At 34.9% G+C, this 22,500-nt stretch overlaps 1 long non-coding RNA gene across 6 annotated transcripts in view; it reads left to right on the forward strand.

Annotated features, from left to right (window-relative positions):
- LOC135322448 (uncharacterized) overlaps window positions 1-22,500 on the forward strand; it is a 90,555-nt gene that overhangs the window by 48,135 nt on the left and 19,920 nt on the right. The window contains exons 6-11 of one of the 6 annotated variants that reach the window (XR_010383025.1): window positions 2,578-2,698; window positions 4,795-7,503; window positions 11,271-11,357; window positions 15,691-17,026; window positions 18,052-18,133; window positions 22,339-22,490. This is a non-coding gene — a long non-coding RNA (uncharacterized LOC135322448). The remainder of the gene's footprint in view (window positions 1-2,577; window positions 2,699-4,794; window positions 7,504-11,270; window positions 11,358-15,690; window positions 17,027-18,051; window positions 18,134-22,338; window positions 22,491-22,500) is intronic. The other 5 variants (XR_010383023.1, XR_010383022.1, XR_010383024.1 and 2 more) reach the window with 5 other exon arrangements.

Here is a 22,500-nt window from a genome sequence, read left to right on the forward strand (position 1 = left end):
ATAGCCATCTAGCTCTGCTGCTTAGAGATTGTGTTTCAATCAATTTTCTTGTTTTGTAAAATTTCAGAGGTACTTAATTTACTCCTTCAACAAGTTTACTGAATGTCTATTATATGCTAGGCATTGTTTTAAGTACTACTTTACAAAAGTGGAAATAAAAAGCAATTAAAAATTTCTTTAAAAATTACATTCTAATGGAAGGAAATAGGCAATAAACAAAATAAATAATAAAAACATGTGCTGTATTAAGTAGTGATAAATGCTATCAATTTTTAAAAAGATTTTAAAAGAGGTGAAGGTGTTGAAGGAGGAAAGGGAGTAAGGATTGCCTCAGCTGGGGAAGGAGTTTACATTTTAAATAAAATGAGCAGAGAAGGACCTTCAGAGCTTTATTTTCATCAAAGACATGAAGGAAATGAGGGACTGAGATATGTTTAGGCAGAGAACTGCATGTGCAAAGATCTTAAGGTAGGAGCTTGTCCAGTACCTTCCAGAAAAGCATCTTTACAATCTGGCTGGAACAAGGATCACAAGACAGAGCCTTTTTATGCCAAGTAATTAATACACCATCTAATGATAGTCATACTGTTCTATGTTGTATGTTGTTTTCCATCAAATGTTTGATGTCTTTAGGTTTTGAATAGGGCCTCCATGTCTCTGGTTCCTGTCATCTCTATTAACTACACATTAACTTCAGATAACATAATTACATATTGGGGTGTGATTATGTCTCTTATGGAATGTATTATATAATACTTACAAAAATAGCTAAGCCAATTTCTGTTCCAGTGTTCTGTTCAAAGTCCAAGTTCAGTTTGTAATGTAAGATTCTGTCCTATATAAGACAGATTGTTTTGCACTGAATACAATTTAATAAAAACTTACCAAATTTTAATTTACTTGATTATAATAACATTATTGCCATTATTTTTACAGAAAAATAAAAAACTTATGGAAGAGAACATTTCACTAATTTAGTTTATTAATGAGGACATCAAAGTCTAGTGTGAGGTAGAATGATTTGCCAAAGACACATAAATGAGACTAGTTACAGCTAGCATTATTGTGTTTATAATATGTGATAGCCATTGTGCTGAATACCGGCACTATGCAATTTTAATCTTCCCAACAATCTGAGAGGCAGTCATTATTACTGTTTTATTAGTGAGGAAACTGAGGGAAATAAGTTCTGTAAAGTAATGCAGCAGATAAATGGTACAGCTGGGATCCTATCAAGGTCTTTATATCTCAGAAAGAACTCACACTGATAACTGCTACACTACTGGAGTTACAGGGACAGGAATATCCCATTAAAAACAGAAGAAGCAGAGAGGTTTCTGGGAAAGAGAGCAAGTTTTCACTGTGATCAGATGTTGGATTGAATTTTGCCTCCACATAGCTGAATATTTTGGGGCAAGCAGTGTAACTTTCAGTATGTTTCTAGGTGTGAATATTGAGGGACCAAATTACAGTCCCATATTTGCTTATCAGGACTTTGGCTTTATCCAGTATGGGTAAAATTAGAAGCCATCAAGCTTCCTAATTTAATTTGTGAGTACATTCTTATAGAGTAAATAAAAGAAGCTGTTCAGTTGAGATGAAAGCCTTTATATGCCAAAAAAGAACATAGATTATTATATTAAAAATAAAGCTCATAATTTAAAATGAAAGTTTGGTGCAATGCCAATAGAAAACCCAAAGTATCTGCTTATTTTAAGATTAAAAGAGAATATTGAAATTAATAAAGTGTTCATTAATTTGTCCCATGTTATCTGCTTGCTTTTCACTTTTTTTCCCACATACATTTGAAATTTTACTTATATTCAATGAAGAAAGTCCATGTTATCAGCATGGATCATTATGTATCGACATTGTAAATGGCATTTAAAAAGTAACTATTTTGTTTGCACATGCAGAGCTATAAACTGCCCAGTTAGGTTCATAATAGTCACTCAGTATTTATACTTCAATTAACTTGATATTTTTTTCAAATTTAAAATAAATTTACTTTTATGGGTAAAATAGCTTTGAACAGGCTACTAATCTGAAGTTGTAACTGTTTTTATTGTGCTTACCAAGAAGCAAATTTTCAGTTACCTTGATTGCTGTATTTTGCCAAACATCTTTTTTTAACCTATTCTTTTGTATATGAAAATGATATGATTTACCCACTATAAGTAGAAAAGCTTCAAATCATTTTTTACATTTTTAGTAATGAATTTACAATAAGCATCCAACCTCCCACACCGAGACTTCTGGACAACTAGCTGAGATTACAAAGTGTAAGCTGTGGCTAGGGATCAGAGATTACTCTGCATAAATTTAGTTTACCCTTATGGAGATTAAAAGCTCATTAATACTTCATTCTTTCCAACTGAGATAAAAGTTTGAAACAATTAGTATTTGAAAAAATATTTTCTCCCATTAATTTATTTTTTCACTATGTAATCTGTGTTGGTTCCCTTTTAAGTAGTGATAAAGTGTAGTTTAAAATAGAAGTCTATGGACTATATCTTAGGTTTTGTTGTTGTTATTGTTTTGGATTACTATCCCCTAACAACTTTTATTCCCTAACAGTTTATACAGCAACTTAAACAACAGCAATGAAAAAGTAGCATCTAGGTGTTCATTTCATCTGCTTTCCAAATGAAGTGACCAAACACCTCAAGAGGATCTGGATTTTTCCTGCAAGGAAGAAGTGAGAAAACATTTTTAATCATTAAGACAAGAGAGTTTTGCCACTTGTCAGTGATGCAGACATTGTGTACTAGCTGCTTTATCCTGAAGGCAGTTTATTAGTTACACAGATGTGTTAGAAATTGGGCTCCTGGCAGGGTTTGACATGGCTAGTGAATAACTAAGTGCAGTTTTTATGTACTTCACCAATGTGTTGTGTTATTCTTACCGATTATTATATGCAAGTAAAATGTAAATCTGTGTGATTATACAGCTTCTTTTATATCCAAACATTATCCATAAAGAAAATATTCATGAATGGAAAGAGATGGTAAATATTGGTGAAAAACAGCCAAAGGTTTTTTGTTTTGGTTTAAAACTCTGACATAATTTGAAATTATGGAATATTACTCAGTATTTTCATAATAATAGCAAGTTGACAAATGATACTCTGAATAGACAATCTGTAATGCTACAAACCAGATATTAGGGAGACTTTTGTATAATGAGTTAGAATCATTCTTTCATTAATATCCCTCCTTGGTAGTACATCAGCTCTTCTGGCTCATTAATGCAATGTTGAGGATTTTCAAGTGATGGTGAAAAATGAAGTAAATAAAATTATAGTGGTCCTAAGACAGAATGTGTTTATAAATGCTTTAGTAATACACTTCTAACACTAGTAAAATGGGAATTGAAAAAGTGATTAATTTGTAATTAAGGCTTTTAGAAAGTAAAAATTTTCGACTACTTTTGATATTCCTTTTCTTTAATAGTACAGAATTGTAAAACATGTCTTAAGAAAATAACATACAAAATTTTTTTCTCAGTGATAATTTATTTTTTCCATCTTTACTGAAGTACAATTGACAAATCAAATTGTATTATTTAAAGCATGGAACATGATGGTTTTATATACTTATTATGTACTGTGAAAGGAATCCATAGTTAATTAACAATACCACCACCTCACATTTTATCTTTTTTTAAAAATGAGAACCTTTTAATTTCTACTCTTCTAGCAAATTTCAGTTAAATACAGTGTTGTCAGTTATAGTCCCCATATTATACACTAGGTCCTCAGACTTTATATATATACAGACTTTATTTACCTTAAGTTGGAAGAACTTGAGACAATTAATTAGATTGGGGGCAAACTGGTGACACCATGAAGATGCTTTGCTACTTCAGAAAAGTTGCTAAGATCTAAACTAAGCTTATTTTCAAGGAAGCAACCTCAGAGACAACACACTACCTTCTGCCTTGCTCTAAGTTAACTACAGTTCATGTCTCTCTAAGACAACCCTTAAGTCCTTATTACTTCATCTCATTTTTGAGATATCCAGGGAGACATATAACCCCCAGCTCTTTCTATTGTGACCCATGATTTCAACATATTAGTTTGGGAATCTCATTGATGTCAAGTGTATCCTAATTCTGGTCTAAAATAAAATTAAATTGGTTAACAATTGGAAAAGCTATGATTTAGCCACAGCCCTGTGGCACAATTTAGAAGAAATTTCATAAGCTACAATTTATTGAAGCTAGACATTGACCTAAATGCCTTCTAGGCACTGCGTTATTTACTTCTTACAATAAGCTAATTTATCAGGTAAATAAAAGCCAGTATTTATCCAGTTTAGAGATGAGAAAACAGATATTTTGAAAGGTTAAGTTATTTGCCTGAAGTTAAACTAGTTATCAGCAGCATCGAGATTAAAATATTATAAACTCTGCCTTATTGTAACTACTAATATCAAATTTACTGTTTGTTTGGTTTTTTTTTACAAACTATATTGTCCAAAATGTAATCTACATATTTTTAATGCAGAGGCTTGACTGTAGACTTATTTTAACACTGGAGCATTAAGTCCCCAAAGTTTGAATATTTTAAATAAAAGTATCTAACATATGTATAGGGAACAGAAATTAACTGTGACCCACATAAACACATATAAAATAAAAGTTTAATCTGATTATTTGAAATAATTTTCTGCTTATTCTTTCCTTTTGAATAAAGTAGAATGTATACATAATGTAGAGAAGAAAAAATACTTTAAAACTAGGAAATATTTTATATTAATTTATCTGAAAGAGTTACATTTTACTTCTTCACAGCTTGTTGTCTTCACTTGTCTTCAAATAAACTGAAACTTGAAGTAAAAAATTTCACTATACCTACACATAGTAAGTACATGATAAATACTAATTACTCAGTTGATTACATAGGATCAATTAGAGTAAACATTGTGTGCCAAGTGACTACCCAAGGAATTCTAGAAATCAGTTAACATTTTTATGTAGTGCACAACGCAAGGCTTTATTATGTGTTACTGTGTCATTATACCTTGGGTTATTTATTGTGCTAATCACTAGGGTTGCAAAAATAAAAATATACAAGAATCTCAAATATAGCAAGAGTTGCAACCAAGCAAATCACCTCACAAAATTATGTATAAAATTCAGAGGGATGATCTTGAAGGCAGTGAAGGATATTAAAAATCTCATAGAAGAGATAATGCCATACCAAATTCCTACTCACCCTGGAAATCACACTGGTTTTGAGGTTGAGTAGGAATTTTGACAAGGCCATATACAATTGAAAGTTATGTGTGTGTGTGTATATATATATATATACATTGTGTGTGTATGTATATATGTGTGTGTGTGTGTGTGTGTGTGTGTATAAAATGACTGTGTGTATATGTAAAGTTATGTTGGGGGCTGGAACATTGTGGTAGGCAGAATAATGACCTCCCAAGATATCCAGATCCTGGATCCTGGAACCTGTGAATGATACCTTATAGGGCAAACAGGACTCTGCAGATGAGATTAAATTAAAGATCCTGAGATGGGAGGAATTACCCTGGAATACCCTCATGAGCCTACCTGTGATCACAAGTGTCCTGGTAAAAGGGAGGCAGAGGGAGATTTGACTACAAAAGGAGAAGAGGTGATGTGATGAGGAAAGCAGAAACTGGAAGATGTGTTTTGAAGGTGGAGAAAGAGCACAAGCCAAGGAACACAGGCCACTGGAAGCTGAAAAAGGCAAGGTGATTGGATTTCCCTCTCAGCCTTCACAAGGAAGCATCCTTGCTGATAATTTGAAGTCAGCTCGTGTATCTAATGATTTCAGACCTCAGACCTCCAAAACTGTAAGATAATGAATGTATGATTTATTAATACCAATAAGTTTGTGGTAGTTTGTTACAGTGGCAATAGGAAACTAATACAAGCATGAGCTCTCATGCTGAAAAGCCTCACTAGAATCACAAACCTGACTCCAAAGAGCATGGGATAGGAAAGAGTTCCAGTTCCAGAATCCTAGGAAACAAACATTGAAAACTGCATAAAGAAGATCCAATGAGAGAGACTGAAAAAAAAAAAAATCAAGGGAAAGAGTATAAAGAAATGATGATGTTGAACCCAAAGGAAGAATTCTGTAGAAATCTGCCCTCTCTTGCATACCAGACAGAGAGACAGTAGAGATAGGTGATTGCAAAGCAGTGCTGGCATTCTAAATGAGATTATAATTCATAAATCTGTATTTGTTTTTCTACCAATATTTGAGGTAATGGGATTAAAAAATCAAATGTAATGGGAATATGTACATCAAAAAGGGTATGAACTTGCAGGAATTTATAAAGTGCTTCATATGCTTTCCCTTTTGTACTTTAGGGTATTCTAAATTTTATTTTAGTATAATGATATGATAGTAAATGCATTTAAACCTGGCCCTCAATTATGAGTCTTAAAAATAACCCTACTAATTCTTTATGATTAAAAAAAATTCTCAGCCGTTTGGTTTTATAGTATATATGCATATTGGTGAGTCTTCTCACTGCCTTTTATAAATAAAATGCTATTATGGTTTCTGGTTAGAGGTTAGGAATTTTCATTCTCTGGAAAATGAAATTAAAAGAGATGAAACACATTTATACACACTAGAAACAAGGATACCAGTTGATCTGTGAAATGTGAAGTGTCTGATGCAAATATGAAGAAAAAGACATTTAGAAAGGAAAATATCTACCTTTGAGTGCCCTTTTAACTTGGTCATGATATCACTGTGGTTATTATTCGTGAGTAGTAAGGTCATTAATCTCCATTTGAATAAAAATAAGGAGCCAGACTTGTTTGTATGAAATCAGAAGGCATTCTAAACTTCGTGTTTTTCTACTTCATATTTCTTAGATAAGGAGATTCTTTGATCAAAAGGCTAACAAAAATGACTGTTTTCTGTAAGTTTTATTCACATACAAAGTTTAATTTTAGTAGACACTGCTTTTGAACTAAATATAGCCTTTCTTACTAACCATAAGTCACACCAAATTGAGCTGTTATAAAATATTAAATCAATTTTACTTAATTTCCTCTAAGGATGTAAAAATGAGATATTTCTTTTCACTTATTTATTTATTTATTTTTTGGTGAACAGTCAGTTTACAGTGTTGCATCAGCCTCTGGTGCACAGCATAATGCCTCAGTCATACGTATACATTCATGTATTCCCTTTCATATTCTTTTTCATTCTAGGTTACTACAAGATATTGAATATAGTTCCTTGTGTCCTTTTCCCATTTTTAACATATTTATTACAACAAACCTTATATTTCCATGTATAGAGGACTTAGATCTTGTTTCCAGGGTTGAATCATGGAATTCTAAAGAGCCAGACACTTCTCCACAGCATTTCCTCACCTCACCAATGACTTGGGCAGGAGGAGATCAGGGCTCAGTTCAGGATATGTGGTGATTCTCCTGGAGATTTCACTGTTTTTTCCATCAAGGCCCTCTTGATGCACAAGCACTGGCTATAAGACTTCAGTAAGTGTCTCCTTTCTTAAGATATTTAAACATATTTTACTGAATTAGAGACTATTGATAGGTCCCAATAGAGTGGGTGGTGAATGAAGAGCAGCTCTCTTTGGCTTCCAAGAAAGTTTTCTAAAGATGTTTGGTTTCCTTCTCTGACTGACTTTCTGGTTAGATGATACACTGAGTGGTGATGGTTCTGTCCCTGCCTATGTTGGGGACAGTTGGCTGCTAGTGTGTTGTAATGGCTGCTGAAAGCTGGTGTTATAGATTCTCTTCAGATCCAGGATTTGTCACTAACTATTCATGTAAATTTGGGCAAAAATTATATTTTGTGTACATCAGTTTTGTCATTTGTAAGTGGGGATGGTAGTACTTATAAGTAGTTTAGAGGTTTATGAAACTTAGTGAAAATAAAGTGCTTAACACAAAACCTAAGTTAACAGCAGGCATTTATTAAGTAATAGCTATACAAATTATTATATAATGATTTGTGCATTATATGTTATATAAAATTATATATTACTAGTGATTTATGGAAATGTAGGCCTGACAAGTTAATCATGGAGGAAGCCTCCTTTATTTCTCACTATATTTTTTAATCTTCTAATCCCAATTCCTGGCTTATCTGAGGACAGAAACATAGTAAAGCCTATTATGATTGCATCAGTTGACTATTTTGATTCTACTTTCACAGCATATAATACAGTATTCTGATATCCCACCTTTTTAATGCAAAGCTTGGGAATGATTTCCGCAGTTAAAAAAAAGAAAAAGAAAAGGCAGGACATGTGCTAACATCTTTAGGTTCTTGTATCATTGACTGAATTCTACAGATAATTGAGTACAGTCTTTGTGCCAGAAAAAGTTGCAGGCACTAATATCATGCTGAGTGTTTTGTGAATTACATCACCATCACTTGAAATTAAAATCTTTTAATGTAATAGTACAGACTGGCCTACCATCATTAACAGTTACTAAGGAAATTTACAATCCACCCACATGAAAGAGAGAAGAAAATACTATTGAGCACTTACAATGAACTATGTATTTTCATTTATAATATCTCAAATAACTTATTTATTAAAAACTGTAATGTGATATTTTATACATTAGATGAAGTAACCGAAAATCATAGAAGTTAATAAACTTTTCTAAAATTGGACACATAAATGAATAGTGTACCTGGAATTCTTCCCAACATAGTATTTCAAGTTTTACGCATTAGACATTAACACAACCAAACTAAAATATGAATTTGTTATTATTCATTTTATATTCATAAAATGCTTGTAGCCAATTCATAACTATTAGAAAATAGAATCAAATAGTTGGATATTAGAGGTAGAAAATGTTTTGCAGGGAGAGAATATATCATATCTCTTTTCTTTTTCTCCTTTTTTGTAGCTTCTTTTAAGAGGAATTAGGAAAACAGGATTTTAAGGTGTTTATCAGATTTCTAAATGATATCTTATGTCCCAAGAAATAACAAAGCCTTAGAAATTGTAGAATGTGTTAATAAATACAAATGCATCACAATTAGTAGTGTAAGAAAATCATGCTCCTGATGTTACATATTCTGAGAGTGACTGAGTTTTTCTTGGCATTATATAGCCTATTTAGAGATTTATGTTATAAGACACAAATTTTTAGTTTCAGTTCTTCTCCTAACTCCAACTTGGTGACTTAGAAAATAGACATATACATAGATAGATAGACAGCTAGACACACTAGCCTCCTCCTTGATTAGATAGAGACATATATAGATAGATAGTCACACCAGCCTCCTCCTCTATTAGATAGATAGCTATACAGACAGACTAACCTCCTCCTCTTCCTCTGATAGACAGTTACAAAGACAGACAGACACAGACAGGAAGACACACTGGCCTCCTCCTCCTCCTCAATTAGGTAGATAGATAGATAGAAGGATAGATAGATGATAGATAGATAGAGACAGACACACATACAAACAGACAGACACAAGAGCCTCCTCCTCCTCCTCAGATAGAAAGACATCACACACACACTAGCCTCCTTCTCCTCCTCAATTAGGTAAATAGACATACTAGCCTCCTCTTCCTGTATTAGATATAAAGACAGATAGACACACTAGCCTCCTCCTCCTCCTCCATTGCTGGGTCCTGTGGTAGTTCTACTTTTAGTTTTTTAAAGAGCTTCCATACTGTTTTATAGTGGCCATACCAGTTTCCATTCCCATCAACAATGTACTAGGGTTCCCTTTTCTCCGTATCCTTGCCAACATTTGTTATCTGTAGACGTTTTGATGAAGGCCATTCTGACAGGTGTGATGTAGTATCTCATTGTGGTTTTGATTTGTATCTTTCTGATGATTAGCAAAGTTGAATGTCTTTTTAGGAGCCTGTTAAACATCTGTTTATCTTCTTGGAAAAGATCTATTGAGCTCTTCTGCTGATTTTTTAATCAGTTTTTTTATATTGATGGATAATACATTCTTATAACTACCACAAAACCCAATACACAGAAATCTGCCAGCTCTCCCAGAAGCTCCTCCATGTGCTCTGACTCAATCATAGCCCCTTCCCTTCCTTTAAGTAAGTCCTTTCCTCTAAGTTACTCTTACAGAAATCACTTCCTTTTGTTTATGATTCTCTTACCCAAGTATGTCTCCCTAGGTACTAGTGTTTAATTCTGACCATTTACAAAGAGAGTTGCTGTTCCTTGTAAGTCTGTTTTGGTCTACAGATTTATTTTTCATACCTTCCTTGAAATATACCTGTTTGATTTGTTTTTCATAGTCTGGATTTGACTGATTGTATACAGGTGGTACATTTTAGCACATTCATCCATCCTTTTTACTTCCTCAAACTGGCAACTGGATCCAGAGGCATGATTGGGCTTGATTTGATCCTCTGTCAGAGAGTATGGTGTGTTATTTCATAAAGAGTCACCTAGTGTCTCATCTCCTTTTTATGATGTTAGCAGCTATTGATATTTCATGCCTCCATCCATTAATTTATTGGAAGTTGAAAAGTGTTATTAGTCTTTGAATTCTCTCATTTCTTTTTCTTTTACTAACAGAAGTAATTTTATAAAGAGATGCTTTCCCTTATTTGCTATTTGATTCCTTAGGGCTACAATACAGTTCACTTAGGAAAATTAGTAATGATGTATTATTCCAGCATTCACTAGTTTAGCTATTAGGGCCATATTTGAAGGCCAAAACCCTAAAAACTGTCGATGATAATGAAGCAGCTGTAATTTAAAATTTTTTTAATTGGAGAAATAAAAATTTGTCAAGCATATTAAGAGTACAGATTTTTCCAAATACCATAAGAGCAATTATTAAACTTGACTGTCTTATACGAATGCCCTTCAGAGGTAGATCTTGTAAATGCTAGTCTTGCCATTGGTATTTTTACACAGTAGAAACTATACAGCAATAAGAATGCATAACAACAATTTATGCATCTTAAATACATGCAGTTTTCAATTGGCTACTTACACATCAGTAAGAGGGGGGGATGTCTCTTTTTTGTTAATTTTTTCAGGCCCTTTGCCTTTCCCACATAAATGTACATTAGAACTGTATATAAGCATAGATATAATGTTGAGGTAAGCCTACTCTTGTGCGTAAGAAGAAAATCATGCTTGTCTTAGATATATGGTTATGTAGTCTTTATATGTAAATATTTATCTTTCTTTCATACAGATTACAAATGATTTAAATATTTTACTAATGTAACCATACAGATTTCTCTATATTCCTAATATTGTTTCCTTCTGTGTTATTCCAGTAGTGCTGCTTGGCTCATTAGACTCTGTTGCAGAGGGCAGCCTTGATGAGCAGGATAAAGCAACAGCTAAGCCAAAGACCCTGCCAGGTGTGACTGATAATGAAATGACAGGGACGGGTGAAAGTGAGAAACTAGCTGTTCTCTAAATACATAAGAGCCTGTGACTAGTTGACTTCATTTCTAGGGAAATATATATAATACATAATAATATATATAACTATCAACAATAAAACTTTACATTTCATATTTTCTACCTCTTTCTGTGTAAATAATCTGAACTTGCTAATGGTGACACTTAATGCTAGCAGTCTCAGTGAAGTGTGTTTTTAAATAAATACTTTTTAAAAAAATGAATGAATGCTGTTGGTACAAAGTATAGCACTGTAGATGAATATTAACTAATTTTCTGTGCCCCCCAGAGTATTCAGTTAAATTTGCCATGTGTAGGAGAATTGAGACTTTGGTGTGGGGCTTTTCCATAGTTCTCTCTGTACAGGAAAAAGCTAGCACACATCCCCCAAATTCTGAAATGTCTAAGACCATTCAGACTTCACCAATGGTTGTAAAGGTCTTTAAGACAATGACTTTCAGACTTTTTAAATACAGTGGAACCCTTATCTCCAAATGGAATCTTAGATAGTATTCTATAGATAAAAATTATATTTTATCAGCATAAATATAAATGTTTACATTCATGACATTTATTTAAAAATTAGTGATAACAATTAAAACAGACCACTACTGTTAAAATTGGGAGTTATAGATACTTGTTATATTCTTATATCATCAGACTTACAATATGTTCGTATATTTGTTTTTGTTGTATAATACAAAAATACTCTTGGTTGATCCCTTAAATAGGTGCAAATAGGAACTTTTCACCTTTCTTTGCAAGTCCCAGTTGGCTAGTTTGGTCAACTAAAGCAAACCAGACTCTTGAAGAAAAGATCAATAGAAATGATAAATCACTAGCCAACTCTGAACATCTGCTTGCATTTTATTTTTATTTTGTTTTTTTAAATTTTTTATCAAATTGTAATATGCTTGTAGAATAATTCATGTATCATCATAGTGCAGATGATGAATTTTCAAATGCTGAACACAGCCATGTAACCAGCAACCAGATCATAAAAAACAAAACATGATCAAAACAACAAAGCCCACTCAGATCTCTTATTTCTAGTCACTGCCATCCCAAGAATCACCATCTTGTTTTATCCACTTCCATTTTGAAATGTAAGTATAAAAGTTAATAATTACAGCAGAAATTTTCCATCAAGACATGTCACTCATTTACTTGTTATCATCCAATTGAATATTCCACCATGATGAAAACATGTGCTGGGCAAGTGCTCCTCAGTCTCACCGCTGGTTAAGTACATGTCATGTATGTGCTGTGATAGTGCACTTGCACTGTTCTCAGTGAGTAGATATGAGTTCTTGTAAAAGACCAATGTAGAGCTACAGCTTTTCTAGTCAGTGACCCATTATGGGACACACAGGACGGCCAGAAGAACTTGATTCTGTGATGTGTGTGAAAACAAAGCTGGAGGCCAAGTTACTATGCTGGTGGTCTTCAAAATACTAGTTACATAAAAGGCACATCTGAGTGTGCAGATAAATTTCTATTACAGTTTTTATGTTTTAAAGTGCAATTCCAGTCAAACATCTGTGGACCCCATGATTTTCTCTGAAAACTATCATTATGTTAAACTCAGTATGAAAACCACAGCTATAGATTATAAGAAAAACTCAGAAATAAAAATGCTATTACTGAATTTGGGAGTTCAAGATTTGCAGATACTAACTACTATGTATAAAATAGATAAACAACAAATTTTTACTGTATAGCACAGGGAATAATATTCAATATCTTGTAGTAACCTATAATGAAAGAGAATATGAAAATGAATATATGTATGTATGTGTATGACCAAAACATACTGTAGACCAGAAATTGACACAACATTGTAAAATCACTATACTTCAATTTTTAAAAGAGTCAAAAAAATTTATTACTGAAAGAAAAAGTCTATTAAGATGACCTGGGAAGTTATATAATGCTAATTTTTAAAATCTTATTTCTTAAATGTTCTTGATTCTGAGGTAATTTGATGAGTCACTTACTAGAAGAGTGTAGAGTATGAGTTTATTGTCTTGTGGCCTTGGATTTATATTCCTGGCCTTGGATTTATATTCCCAGCCTTGCCAGTTAGCAGCGGGGTGACATTGGAAAATTAATGCGTCTAAGCCTGTTTCCTTTTCTCTAAAATGAGCCCATGTGATGATCAGCTGAGATAACATACAACCTAGTATGTTGCTGAGATTCAACAAGCAGTGCCAGCTGTGTGGTTCTCATTATGTGCATCAACCTCTATTAATATTACAGATTATGTGAAAGAACCTGAAGGCATGCGTATAAATTCCTATTGGCTGTGACCTGTTAAATTTACCTAGTATTTCAAAAATACACTTGAAAAATCTTCAAATCAGCCTATGAACTTAGTTTAAAAACAGAAAAGATCAGTGGATCTTTTTTTAACCATTTGTTTTCTGGGATTAAGCAGGCTTGGTTTAGGTGATATGTTGTCAAAGATTATCTTTTTTATTAATATGACTCATGAAATTCCTTGTGCTTTATTGTCTTTAAAAAGTTGATGACTATAAAATAAGGTCCAGATCTAGCCTTTTGCTAGTTTTCATGTCTCACAGGCAGGTGCTGTACTGTGCTGTGGCCATGTGACTGGCATAGTCACTGAATGTGACAGTACTCTACACATTGGGACCCTTGCCACTGCACAATAGAATTTGACACTTCTCAACTTGTAAGTGGGAAAAAAATAGGAAGCTTTTGACCTGTAATAATACACAAAATAATTAATTACACAGTATCTTCTTTTTCTAATGTAAAAGGCAGAGAAGTCAGCCCTTTACTTTTCTCTCTAGAAAATACATGAATAGAGTTAACATACGTGACCCTGGGGTTATTTTTAATATCCGTTGGGTTAATGACTCAAATTAGGAGAAACGTACTTTTCTCCTGCTCCATTGTCTGAGCAGCCCCTGATGTCTCTCTGTCTTCCATTTCTAATTTCTGACTTTTAGGTCATTTGCTTTTCTGCATGTTTGCTCTGCTGTTGCTTTATGCTAGAACCCCTTCTTTCTGACACCTCTCACCTGTTAAATTAGGTTGAGTGTTCAGTACTGCTATGCTAGTTACCTTTGGGATCATTTATTTTATGCATACTAAGTGATACTTACACCCCATGGTATTTCTGTAGAGGAGAAAAAATACATTGTGCCTTTTTCTTTTGTTCATAAAATCAATTTTATCCTTCAGTCAGGCTACTCTGAGTCTGATCAATGGTTTAGGGGGCAGGCAAGATCTTTTCCCTAAAGTCCTACTGAATGTCTCTGCCACTTAGAGACTCTCCTCTGATGATATACCCTACTTTTTTGTTTTTAGTTTATTTAAGCAACTCTATTCCTTTTTGGGCATGCTTCAAATAGCAGTGGTGACCTTGTTACTGAGTCCAAACTCATTCTGCTTGCCACAAAACAGGCAAGTAAATCAGGAGACAAGGTGTTGGGACAAGGAAAAGTGATTTTATTTGGAAAGCCTGAAGACTGAGAGGATGGCCAACTAATATCTTGGAGAAGCATCCTTCTCCAGTCAGAATACAGACTCCTTTTATATGGAAAAAAATAAAACAACCCCACAGGGGAGGGGGTGTGGTTGGTTGTTGCAAACTTCTTGCTGTAGGAATTCTTTGTTCTTGCAGCTGTCCACGTGGGTCAGGCCATGGTGTCCCTGTAAACCTCCAACAATACAAAGGTTATTCTCTATTTTGCAACTTGCCATCTCTGCATAAGGCAGAAGTGCTGACATCCTTAAAGGTCAGAGCCCCAAGAATAGGCTCTCCTGTCCATTTCAGGCTAAAGGCAACATTGTTTCACAAAAGGTGCAGAGCTGGCAAGACTAAGCCTAGAAAACAGGGCACAGTGGTTAAAACTAAAGGAACAGATCTAATATGGTGTCAGATTTGTTCTCCTCTGTTACAACCTGAAGCATTAGATGGAAAGATAGCCCATTGTAAGGCATTCTTACACAGTCACATGTAGGAATTGGCTATGTCTTAAATTTAGAGTTGAAAGTAGTCCCTCAGAATTTTATACTATGCAAGTCACAGATTATGTAGAGGAAGAGGAGGCTGTATATACTGTTTTATTTTTAGGTATTAATTATGTAGTTATGGGTATCAGGAGAAAAGGAGACTGCTCACCCTGTTTCTCTTCTTTTTTTCCAATCTTCTATGACACTTATTCTTTTCCCTAACTTCCAAAATTCCACTGTTAGTAATGAAAGGTACAAAATGAGTTAAGAAAAGACATCAAAATCTTAGATCATTATTGTCATTAGGTCCTTTGAATTCTTTTTTCCGGAGTTTGTTTCTTGGTGGGAAGAGGAGGAGTTTAACATGGATGGAAGAGTGAACAATGACTTCAGGTTTTCTCTTGTGGATGACTGGGTGAGTAATCATGCCATGGGTAAAACAGCAGATCCTGGGAGTAGAATTGGTTTTGTTGGGGAATATAATTAATTCATTTGAGGTTGTGTTAGATGTGATTTACTTATAGAACAGTCTGAATGTTTATTTGGAAATTTAATATTCAGAAATGAATTAAGGACAAAAGACATAGATTTGTAAGTCACATACATATGTGTAATAATTAAGTGAAGATTCTTGATGAAATTATCCAGCCCTCTTCCCTAAAATGAGATCTTTTAAAAAAGAGGGCTAAAGATGGAGTCCTGAGATGAGCAATGTACCATAAAAGATGGAGAAGTATCCATCAGAGTGGTGGGGAGAGGAAGGCGTTGTATGGGAGAAAGTTCCCAGGGAAAGGGCTGTGTCAGATGTCTCACCGGGTGAAAAAATTACAACAGTTGAAGAAATGTATAGGCAGGATTTGGCCACTAGGAAATTACTTTTTTGTTACAGCAGCTTTTACACAGGATATTGGAACACATATTGGATGACAAAGTTGGAGGATTGAATTTCAGTGGAAGAAACACAGAAGATGAGATGCTTGGTGGCATCAGGAGGCAAAGAGAGAGAGAAAGAGAGGCAGAGGAAAGAAAGAATCCTTGCATAATTATGTCAGTTTTAGAAATTTAAGAGTAGTTTTATCCAGTGCAGAGATTGATTACGGACGGTAGGAAGAGACAGTAACTTGTGGAGTGAGATTTTACAATGACCACATCAGGACACATCTCCGCCTGCTGACAGGGGTTACTGAGCCCGCTGTGATTTCATGCTCATGGGCTGTGCCACGTAATACCAAGGTTTATATTTCACCCTGTCTTTATCACATCGTACTGTCCCACAGCCTTGTTCACCATTTCTGGTAGATTAAGGGGTGACATTAGTGTTTTATATTTTCGTGTATTTGTGTGGCCATGCTAGAGATTACATTTATTTCAACAGGTGTTTCTTATGGACAGAGCAGCAGTGACACTGAAGCTCTACATCAGACGTATTGTCATGTAGCCCTTTCTTGGGAAGATGCAAATGAACAAGGATCTGAGAGTGATGCAGGGGGACATACCGAGAGCTCGGTGAAAGAGCATCCTCAAGAAGATAAAGAAGAGGTGGTATATTTATACAATGGAATACTACTCAGCCATAAAAACCAACAACATAACGCCATTTGCAGCAACATGGATGCTCCTGGAGAATGTCATTCTAAGTGAAGTAAGCCAGAAAGAGAAAGAAAAATACCATATGAGATCGCTCATATGTGGAATCTAAAAAACAAAAACAAAAACAAACAAACAAAAACAAAGCATAAATAAAGGACAGAAATAGACTCACAGACAGATAATACAGACTTGTGGTTACCAGGTGGGTGGAGGGTGGGAAGGGATAGACTGGGATTTCAAAATTGTAGAATAGACTACACTGTATAGCACAGGGAAATATACACAAAATGTTATGATAACTCACAGAGAAAAAAATGTGACAATGAGTGTGTATAAGTCCATGAATAACTGAAAAATTGTGCTGAACACTGGAATTTGACACAACATTGTAAAATGATTATAAATCAATAAAAAATGTTTAAAAAAAAAGAAGATGAAGGGTCCTCTAAAAACATCTCTACCATGGAATGTGGTAAAATCTTATTCCTTTGAGACCCTCTCTAAACAGTTTCCAGTGTGGTGTAATTTAAATTCAATTTACTGTAGTGATTGTTTCTCAGTCTGAATTTATAGAGTTTGCTTAAATGGAATCTGGGAATCATCGGTTTAACTATAAAGTTAGAGCTGAACATAGGGTAAAATTTCAGTTCCTCCTATATCTTCCCAAGTTAAGAAATCACTTAAGTATTTTCACATTATTTATGCTTTTCCATGAACATATGCTAAAGTTATTTTTTAAATAGAGAATGGTATTTGGGATCAACTAAATACATATTGTGTGTGTGTGTGTGTGTGTGTGTGTGTGTGTGTGTGTGTGTGTGTGTGTATACACCCATACTCATATATTTGATGTGTATGGGGGGAGAGAGAGAAAGTATATAGATATATAATTCAAATATAAATACCTAAGAAGATTTTCTTGTACAAGCAGGTTACAGTGGGAAACTGGGATTATTATATGTGCCATTTTATTAACTATGTCAATCGGAGACAGTGTAATTTTGGTGGTATTAGACATTAAATTAAGCAATTTACATAATATTTTCGGTTGCTATTTTAACTTTTCTCCCCTCTTAGATCTGCCCATGGTAGAGGAGCTGATGAAGCCTATCAGAATAGATTCCTTTGGGGTTGGTGGTTTTGATTTACAACCTGTCAGGTAAGAGTTTTTTGGAATGGATTGTGCGGGGTGTTTGTTTATTTCTTTATTGTCTTGTCACTGGAAACTTTTGGCATCATTTGTTCTGTTAGCCACCCCTAGTGAATGATTAACGGGTAGCTAGTATGAGCCTACCTGTGAGACACTCCTCTCTTCCCTTAATATTAGTCTTTATCAACTAGTTTCTCAAAATTCTTCTTGTGCTAATTTTTTAAAAAAATAGATGCTAGTAAAAATGTTAGTACCATTAGGTAGGTAATCTTAAAACTTTTCACTGAAAAAATAAAATTTCATCAGCTTTAATAGCTCAGGGACAGTTGACTCAAATGGTGAGAGAACACGGATTTTATTCTGTATATGAGTCATCCATTTGCTTCTTTTTAAACCAGTTATTTCTGCACTTAGTCACAGACCAGCCGTCATCTCCCAGGTTGAGTTCTTTGGTCACAAGATAAACAGGCTTTTATCTTCTTTTTAAACAGAAAATGTTCCAGCTCCAGTAGCTTTTAATGGAAGCTTGTGGGACCTTGCTGTCATTCACCAACACAGGGTACCGTGTCCCAGTAACCTTGTCATACGACAAATGTCACATCCATTATCTCATGAGATCCACACAATAAGTAGGTCAGGCATCTTTATCCCCGTCATTCAAGTGATGAAACTGAGGTGAACCAACTTAGTGGTGGGGCTCTCACAAGAACCAAATGATGACAGCTAACATTTTTACCCCTTGCTTACTGTGGGCTTGATATTGTGCTAGGTTCTTTACATATTACATTTCATTTACTCTCACAGCAGCCCCATAGGGTATATATATTCCATTATCACCACCATTTCATAGATAAGAAAACTAGGCTTAAAGAAGTTAAATAAATTGCTTAAGATCACATAGACATAACTCAGCAATGCACTTGGATTGTCAGGACTTTGATCTCTGTGAAATATTTCCGTGAAAATCCTGTCATCCATTCTTGTATTATTTGTTCATTTGTGTTTTCAACAGACAAGTTTTTGAGCCCCTCCTTGAACCCTGTGCTCATCATGAGATCCACGTGCAGTGATCCCCTGGCCTTGTTTGTACTGCGTGTGCTAGTTGAGAGAAAGGGATGTGCTGTGGCTTATCCTAAACCCCATCTACTTGACTGCTAAGTCTAGCATTCTTCCCCTGATCTACAGTGCTAGTTAGTGTTTTTATGGGGCTGACTGGGCTCCCTTATCACTGCTGTTTGGGGCTACACTTGTGTCACTGAAGAAATTTTTCTACACATCTTGTGTCTTTGTTGGCATAACTGACACCATTTTTGTAATGTGAATTCTAGAGGTGTTTACATTTGTGTTTAAAAGCTGAAAACAAGTATACTTACATTAAAGGCATAACAATAATTATAGGAATGTCAGTAGTAGGAAGTTGAGTATGCATATCCAAAAGCTCTTTAGTAAACCATAGGATAAGTAATCCTAGCTGCTGTAACAAATAATCCTTAAAATTTTAGTAGTTTAACATCATCAATTACTTATGTCTTGCTTACATCATAATTCCATGTGTCTCAGTGGAGTTGGGGGTGGGACTCTGCTCCACATAGTCATTTAGGGACCCAGGTGGCTTTCTGTCATCAACACATGGTTTTGAGGTCCTCCTGGCCTCATCAGTCAATAAGGAAAGGAAATAGATTGTTAGCATGTTTCCTTTTAAGTGCCTAATCACAGGAGTCTTAACTCCCTTCAGCCCACATTGTGTTGGTAGGAACCAGCACATCCAGCTAAACTAGGTCCAAAAGGGCTAGGAAGTGTGGTTTGCTCATGTGCCCAGAAACAAGTGTAAATGTGTTTGGTAGGCATCTAGCCAGTTTCCACCAGAAACTTCCCTTCTAACAGCCAAATATCCATTCCACTCTTCATTGAACAAAGACCTACTCAGCCCTTCCCCAAAGCAAACAGCCCAGGGTCCCATTCAGAACAGTATCCACCTGGAAGGCCAGGGTTTCCAGGTGAAGCACGTTCTCTTTGTCAGGTTTCAGTGTAGCTCTCCATTGTGTACTAATCAGTGAATTAAAAGGCAAGTTTCATCCTTCCTTTGCCACCCCAATATGATGGTGAGACTAAGCCTATTCCTATTCAGAAAGGAGAAGAGTGAGGAAGCTACAGCAATCAGCAGTGCAGCTTTGAGACCCACTGAAAGGCCTTATGAAGACCCCCTACCTTCAAGGTGGGCATTTCCCTTAATTAGGCCATTATTCTGCTCTTAAGGAGGAACTACTTTATAAATATATTGTTCTATGTAGCTCCTGGTTCCAGTTGTCTTGTGTTTCTTCACCACTGGCTTCAACTGAAGTGGGTAATGGGGGAGGGGACGCCCATCTTTGAGGATACACTCTTTTCTCCACCTGCTTTCTGCCTGCAGGAAGGTGGTTGTAAGGCTGTCAGACAAGTATCTAGCCTTTTTTTTTTTTTTATAAGTAGAGTTCTGGTTTCTTTGACATCTTTGTCATCTTTGTCATCTTTGTCATTACAGCTCCTTCAGAAAGATTTTTAGGCTTCTGATCTATTTGGTTCCAGTCAGTCCCATGTGCTAGTAACTGCATTTAAAGAAAATTAGTTTTTGTTGTTGTTGTTGTTTTTTCTCAGTTTAATTGCAGCTGCCTGGTTATTATGAGGAACAATAATCTGAAGTTGGAAGATGACACCTCTAACGTGATATTGGCATTGCCAAGGAACTGAGTCACTCTTCAACGAAGAATTCTCATGAAATCTTGCTTTTTCATAGCATTTTTCAGGGCTGAATCTTAACTGTTTGAGTCCAGATGCAGAGAGTGAACCTAAGAGGCCCTGAGTTTATAGACTCTGTTCCCTGGATTCCTTCTTTAAAGACCAGCCCATTCTGTCTTGAGCTCATCTGTTTCACGTAGTATCTTGTTATCAGTAGCCAGTAGTAGCTGGCACTTAAACACTTCCTGTCCTCTCCTGCTGTTCTCAGACTCTGCTGAGGACCCCAGACTCAGGAGCTAGTCGTCAATCTTATTAACCTCTGTGTGTGACAGCTTAGCAAATATTTTGTCACTTTTCATAAAATGTGAGTTTGCCCCCTCTCCAGCCTCTAGTATCAGTTTCCTTGCCACCTAGAACCCGACCACTAAGCCCATGACACGTATTTTAGCTTCTGGTCACCGTCACCTCACATTCTAAAGGCCAGAACTAGTGCTGGTCTCATGTAGACTGGAGGTGGAGCGGAGTGCGGTTCAGCTGGTGCGGGGCACGCATGGGGAGCAGTGTTAGTGAGCAGCCGGCCAGGTTCTGCCGCCACAAAGAAGGAAGAGCTCTTAGGTTTTCTGATGATTCCAGCTACTTCTCACAGTTATCTAGCAATTATTGAGAAGCCAATCTACCTTATATGAATTGGTAGCCTCTTAAACTTTTCTTTAATCTTATTTTATAAATTACAAAATTAAGTCACCTCATTGACCATAATTAAGGTAATTTGAAAATGACAATATCTGTATTTTTGGAGCTCCCATAATATGCTGATGTTCACCCATATTTATAAGATCTCCTTAAAGGATGTTTCTCATATTTTAAAAATGCAATGTTCTGAAATGTTACATTGCATTTAAGTGTTTTAAGCCACAGAAATGATTTCATTTAAAAATCCTAGTGATTTTGTTTTAAGATTTTCCTATACTGTGATGAAATTCATGCATTTTAATATTTATATTTTATGCTTCATCGATATAAATTATGGTTGATTCTTTACTTTCTACTGGAAATATATGAAATATTTTTCCTGCCTCAAATGTATGTTGACTTTATAATATGGATAAAAGATTTATTATAAAAAGGCCACTTAGAAATTCATTTTTTATTTTTCTTAAACAAGAGCAATCTCAGTATTGTTTGGTTTGGCTTTCCTTTGAAGTAGTGCTTTGAGTAAACCATGAAATCCCTTATATTATACTGTATTAAAATTATTATCTGAAATTTAAAACAATTATGTGACACCATATGAATATACTGTTAACCAGAATTGTAAGTAATATATTTAACATTAGTGACCTAATTTGAGAGTTACAGGTATTAAATATATTTAATAGTATTATATGTTAATAATATAAATGTTTCCATGTATATCATGTGTATACATATATATTAATAAAACTAATAATTGAGGAGTCATATAGGGTTCACTCTCTGTGTCCTGTTTTGTTTTATAGCTACAAGAAACTGGCTGAGAATAAAGAAACTGAATTTGTTAACAATTTACCCCTTAAGATGAATCCAAATGTTATGTCTCAAGAAACAAAATGTGAACCAATTTTTGGACAAAAATGAAGAGCATATAGTTTTACAAAAGTCACCAATGAAGGTACAGAAAA

The sequence above is a fragment of the Camelus dromedarius genome, chromosome 11 (assembly GCF_036321535.1).
Source record: "Camelus dromedarius isolate mCamDro1 chromosome 11, mCamDro1.pat, whole genome shotgun sequence".
NCBI classification, from domain to species: domain Eukaryota; kingdom Metazoa; phylum Chordata; class Mammalia; order Artiodactyla; family Camelidae; genus Camelus; species Camelus dromedarius.